This window comes from Pteropus vampyrus, unplaced genomic scaffold (genome assembly GCF_000151845.1).
Source record: "Pteropus vampyrus isolate Shadow unplaced genomic scaffold, Pvam_2.0 Scaffold14, whole genome shotgun sequence".
NCBI lineage: Eukaryota > Metazoa > Chordata > Mammalia > Chiroptera > Pteropodidae > Pteropus > Pteropus vampyrus.
The window spans coordinates 7,742,411-7,748,820 of NW_011888795.1; the positions used below are offsets into that span (position 1 = coordinate 7,742,411).

At 43.9% G+C, this 6,410-nt stretch overlaps 1 long non-coding RNA gene across 1 annotated transcript; it reads right to left on the reverse strand.

The window, feature by feature from the left end:
• Positions 1–454: 454 nt before the first annotated feature.
• On the reverse strand, positions 455–3,792 carry LOC111733410. Its single transcript, XR_002777978.1, has 3 exons — positions 3,640–3,792; positions 2,578–2,656; positions 455–789 (listed from the first exon to the last, which is right to left on the reverse strand). It is a non-coding gene; the product is annotated as an uncharacterized LOC111733410 (long non-coding RNA).
• Between the last annotated feature and the right edge of the window lie 2,618 nt (positions 3,793–6,410).

Consider the following 6,410-nt stretch of genomic DNA (forward strand, 5'->3'; position numbering starts at 1 on the left):
TGGCTTCTAATCCCGATTGCCCCTTTCTAGCTATGTGACCTTGAGCAAGTGACCAGCTCTTTGAACTTCAGTTTTTTGTCGGTATAGTGAGGGTAGCACCACCTACCCTACTGGACTGTGGTGGGAATTACAGCACTTAGCACAGTACCTTGTCTCACTTGGTGCTAGTGCTGCTGCTGCAGATTATGAGGTTGGAACAAGGGAACAGATGTAACAGTACAAGTAATAACAATATCTGATACTGGGAAAGCAAAGGGTTTACCTTTTTTAAAAAACTATATTATAAAATTTTCAAACATATATAAAAGTAGAGACTAACATGTGAATACCCATAAACTCTCACCCAGATTTAATAATTCCTGAAGTTTTATCACGCGTGCTTCATCTACTCTTTTGGAATTTAAAATTTTTATTTAAAATTTTTAAAAAATTTTTAACTACAATTGACATACAATATTACATTAGTTTCAGGTGTACAACATAGTGATTAGGGATTTATACAACTTACAAAATGATCACCCTCAGATCTCCTAAAATTTCACCCTTTTACACCTAGAAAACATGGCATTTAAAACATTTCTTACATTATCTCTATGTAATTACACACCTAATGAATGGTCATCCACTCTTGGAAAGCCTCTAGCATCTAGTGCATAATCAAGTTTCCCCAGGTGTGTAGAAAATGACTTGCCCAATTCTAGATCCAAAGTGCATCCATGTGCTCCATGGTTCTTATGTCTTCATAGTCTCTTAATCTGGAATAGTTCCTTCTCCCCCTTTTAAAAGCCACTGAAATATTGAAAAAATGAAATGAGTCAGTTGCTCAGAAGAATAAGTCACAGTCTGGATTTGTCTGGTTGCTTCCTCACAGTGTCACTTAACTTGTTTCTCTATCCTTTGAAATTTCTTTAACTGGAGATTAACTTCAAGGGCTTGATTAGGACCAACTGCGTGGGGGCAAGCACAGTTCATGAGTCTACTTTAGCTTTGTCTTTCAAGTGACAGCGTTTGCAACCTTGCTGCTCATTGGAATCAGCTGGGGCACTTCTTAAACACCTTCATGCCTTGGCTGCACCCCAGACCTCTTAAATCATGATTGGTGGGGATGGGTCCCAGGCATCATTATTCGTTACAGCTCCCCAGGTGGTTCCCACGTGCAGGTAGGGTGCCACCCACTGTATGTTTCATCGCATCAGGAGGCCCATGCATTGGTTATCCCATACTTATCGATCTTCCTAAGATGCACCAGGGGTCAGGTGGTGGCAGCCTTATCTCTCCATGTAAAGTTCCTCATTAACATGCCATCTGATTGTTTCATCTACAGATGATTTTTACTAGAACTAAATGAGATTACAAAAAGATGATTTTCGAATTCTACATTGCATTCATATTCTTTTTAAAGCTGGAATTATCTATAAAAAAGAACTTCCCCTTATCCCCCTGGGCTATGTAGTTACCCCAAAATACAATCCAAACGAAGCAAGAAAAATGGTTATCTTAATTAAGAAGAATAATCACATCTTTTTCTGAGAGCATTTGAAGGAGATGAGGGTTGAAGACACAAACATTCTTTGAGGTGAAAGTCAGAAGAGAGGAGCTGGGAGTTCACATTATAACACGAGTTCTGCTCACCCTTGGCGAGTGAGGGAGGCAGGAAGAGAACAGAAGTCTGAAGTACATGCTGTGGGGTATGTGGCAGGCAGTTAATTATCAAGGAGAGGAATGTTGAGTGGCCAAGGGTCCAGCTAAGATTGGAGTATGAATTTGCATTGGAACCAGTGGTGGCAAATTTTTACAGCAAAGTTCAGCAGCAGAAGAGGATTCACCCGGTCCGGCAAGCATTGGAGCTGGAAAGATGGGTACTGAAGGACAAGGGGGTGAGGAAATCAGGGTGCAGCCACAGTAGCATCATGGCTTCTCTCTGCATGTGTATGGTGTCCCTTGTCTGTACTGCACTCATTTCCTGGCCAACTCCTGCTTATCCTTCAAGTCTCGTGTCATACGCTACCTCCTCCAGAAGCCAACCCTGACTTTCCCACTGATATAGCCCCTGTCTGACTGAGTAGCCCCTTTTCTCTGCTCCCACAGCCCCCTACATCTCCCCTTCACGGCTCGTATCAACAGCACTGCAGTTGTTTACTTAGTTGTGTCTCTTGTCAGACTGAGATTGTAAGTTCTAGTTGAAGTTCATGGAGATGCAATGTGGACTCAGAAGGGAGGGAGCTGTTGAGAAATGGCAATGGTAACGGATGAGACTACTTGTAAACCCCAAACATCATTATTGATCGCGGTAACTGAGGGTGGTATCACTCACACACACGTGCTTTCACATTTTTAAAAGTCGGCTAGATCGTACCAGCTTCTTCAAGAGTTTCCAACACACTTGAAAAAAAAAACCCTGCTGTGGTCTGAATGTTTGTCTCCTCTATAAATCCATCCATAAGTTGAAATCTTAATGCTATTAGGAGGTAAGGCCTTTGGGGGTGCTTAGATGGAGCCCTCGTGAATGTGATTAATGTTTTTATTTAAAGAAACAAAAAACAAAAAACAAAAAACGATCGTACAGAGCTCCCTTACCTCTTCTGCCAAGTGAGGATACAATGTCTGCAATCCAGAAGACTCTCGACTGTGCTGGCACCCTCATCTCAGACTTCAACTGTAAGGAATGAATTTCTGTTGTTTATAAGCTACCCGGTCTGTGGTATTTGGTTACACTGCACTTACTGACTAAGACCAACCCCAAATCCCCATCGTGGCCCACAGGGATCTGTGATCTGCTACCACCGTCACCGTCACTCACTCTGGGCCAGCCACAGTGGCTTCCTGCTCCTCTCCGTCACTCTATGCAGAACCCACCACAGAGCTTGGCCCTTACTGCTCCCTCTGCTTGGAACCTTCTTCCCACAGATATTGGATATTGGTCTGTCTCCCTCCCCAGGGGAAGGGCTGTTGCCCCAGGGGTGCTATTATCAGATGGGATGCATCCTTTCAGCAAGCACACGTGGAGCCCTGCTGTAGCCTAGATCCTGAGCCAAGCAGACACACCCGGAGGAAAAAGACATAAGCCTCTCCTCAAGCAGACAACAGAATAGAGGGGTCCCTGAGAAATCAGCAAGCTGTGACTAATGCTGGAGGCTGTAGGGTATAGTAGTTAGGATAAAGGATTTGGAACATGACTTAAGAGACTCAGATTCTCACTCTCCTACTAACTAGCTGAGTGAACTCAAGCAAATTGCTTTAACCTCTCTATATCTTGGTTTCCCCGTCTGTGAAACTGAGATAATAATAGTGCCTATCTCATGGGATTGTGAAGACTAAATGAGCGTGTGTACACACACACATATATATAAGTAATGTATATATACATACATACACATACACATATACCGTAGTCCCCCTTCATCCACAGTAAGATATGTTCCAAGACCCCCAATGGTTGCCTGAAAACACGGATAGTACCAAATTCTATTTATACTCTGTTTTTCTCATATACATTCATACCTTTCATAAAATGTAATTTAAAAATTAGGCACAGTAAGAGATTAACAACAATAACTAATAATGAAGTAGAACAATTATAACATGATATAATAATTATGTGAATGTGGTGTCTCTCTCAAAATATTATACTGTACTCACTTTTTCACTTCAAGGAAGCACTTTACAGCTTCTCTTTGGGATATCCAAATTGCCAGCATCACTACTCTCACATTTTGGGGCCATTATTAAGTAAAATAAGGGCTGCTCAAACACAAGCACTGTGATACCACGACAGTTGATCTTGATAACCGAGACGGCTACTAAGTGACTAATGGTCAGGAAGCATATACAACGTGGATATGCTGGACAAAAGGATGATTCACATCCTGGGCAGGATAGCTTGAGATGTCATCACACTACTCAGAGAGCAGTGCGCAATTTAAAACTTACAAACTGTTTATTTCTGGAATTTTCCATTTAATATTTTCGAACCATGGTTCACTACAGGTAACTGAAACCATGTAAAGCAAAACCACGGACAAAGGGGCGTGGGGCTATTGTATATCTTAGAACAGAGATTGACACATAGTAAATACTGTATAAATGTTGGCTGTCATTTATTATTACTGTGAGAGACCTGTATACGAAGATGGTGAGGCCATAAAGAGAGGAGGGGTAATGCTACCCGGGGTGTGGGAGGAGGCAGAGAAGCTCACAGAGTGGACCTCTGGAGCTAAAGCATGAGAGGTGAGTAAATTGGCCACCCGGGTAAGGGGACCTCATGAGGGATGTGGTGATGGGGACTTTCCGAGCACTTGCTCACACATGGAACATCATTTCCATGTGAGGAGACACAAGTGTGATAAAATGTTCCCTGCAGGGGCAGAAGGTCTGACCAGAAGCAGAACGCAGGATCTGGAGACAGCTTCAGAGAGGCCTCCCGTTCTGGGGTCCTGATTGCAGCATCTGTCCAGGGAACTGGCCACAGGATGGCTCCATGTCTCCAGAATAAACCAGGGCCCTTTGCAGGCTGATTGTGATTTTTTTTTTTTTTTTTTTAAAGAAGAAAATACAATTTGCTTGTGCTGGAGAAGACATTAATTTTGTTGTGTGGGCTGCATGAATCATCCAGGAACAAAGCAAGAAAAGTAAGTATACTTCCCATAGCCCTCTGCGTATCACTTTGTGCCTACTCAGGGCTGGTCATTACTTTAGGCAGCTCATAACTCCCCCAGTGGGAAGGTCCAGTCCTGGGCCCCTTTGAGCTGGAGGAACCATATGCTAGACCTCCTGGGTCCATAGCAAACCTAAGCCCATTTTGCAAGCCCAAATAGGAATGGGAAAAAATAACCCTGCCTCCTTTCGCTGTGTGGTGGGATTTTGGAGACAGACAGGTGTGTGTCCTCACTTTGGCTTCTTCTCACATGACCTTGGCATGTTCTAGTACTCCTCAGCCCATCAGATTTCTCATCTGAAAATGAGGTGCTGAGCCCTCATATCGGGGCTGTGATAAGAATAAAACGTGACACCACAACATCTGGGAAAAATTCCTGCAGAGGATGGGCTCAATAAATCTTAGTTCTGTCCTTCCCAATAGGTGAGAAGCATGGAGAAGATGGTGCCTCTTCTGCTGTCCTTTCTTGAAGCTCCCAGGCCAGCACCTTCCCTCTGAACTTCAGTATGGGATCTGTAAGAAGAGGTACTTGAACTCAGTTATCTTCCAGCACCCATAGTCTAAAATTCTACGCCTGAGGCAAGAACAAACTTGCCTTGAGGTAACATAGAGTATGTATTTGTGCCCAGCTAGTTAGAGAGCTGAATGGGTTATTAAGGGTGCATAATCTAGTAATAGCTCCCGGCAGGTGCTAAATCAACCTGGTTGTTGGTTCCAGTGGACAGGCAGTACTATTTGAATAGACAGTGTGGGTATTTTTTTAGGGTGGAATCACAGGTGGAGGCTGGAGAGAGGAACTACAAGTGCCCCTCCCCAAGCCTACCTGAGGCTTTGTCAGCCCCTTGTGGGAAGAGGGGAGAATAGTAACCAGATCAGAGCAGGCAGTTTGTACTCAGCTAGAAGCAGGGAAGCAGAAGGAAGGCCCTTCCCCCAGAGCTGGCTCAACTATCAGCTTTCTCTTAGGCCCAGGTCAAATTCAGCCTTCTCTAAGAAGTAGGCAGCCTGGCTTTTGGGAAGAACACATGTTTTGAGCTCAGAAGCTTGTCCTGGTTCTACCTCTTACTGGCTATGTAACTTTGAGCAAGTTATTTCCCCTTTCAAAACTTCGGTTTCATCATCTGTAAAATGAGGGTGATAACCATCCCATTTCTCACAGGTTGTATGGATTAAAGGAGATAAGGGAAGTACCCTGCACATAGTAGATGCTCAAAAATGGCAATCGTATTTAGCCTTTCTAGGGCCCCCCTTCTTTTTTGTCCTTCTGTAGTGGTTGCTTTGTGCCATCGAAGAGGCTCAGGACTAGCCATGAATTTGCCTTTATTTCCTGGTGAATTCTAAACTTCTAGGGAATGAGAACTGCTTCAAATCCATGTCTAATCTCCTTGTGTGCCTGGCACAGAGTAGGTTTTCAATGAAAGCATACTGAATTCAATGGAAGACAAACTCCAAGAGAAGAAATAGCGTTTCTCTCCTTGCCTAGTTGCCTGGCTCCTACTAGCCTGCCAGGTGCTCGTGAGCACATGTGAGTACACAGGTCTAGCCCTTGGCACTGACTAAACAGGAGGAGAAGACAAAACTGAGCAGGAGGAGAGAGGCAAGCTAGCCATGACACGCCCAGTGGCCCATCTTTTGTCTTTTTGGCAGTACTGCAGAGCTGAAACGGTCTACCCCGCCAGACCCTGTTTAGGCCACAGTGGCTATTCTTCTCATCATTTGTAATGAGAGCCTCCAGCAGAATATCACAGTTAATTGCAAA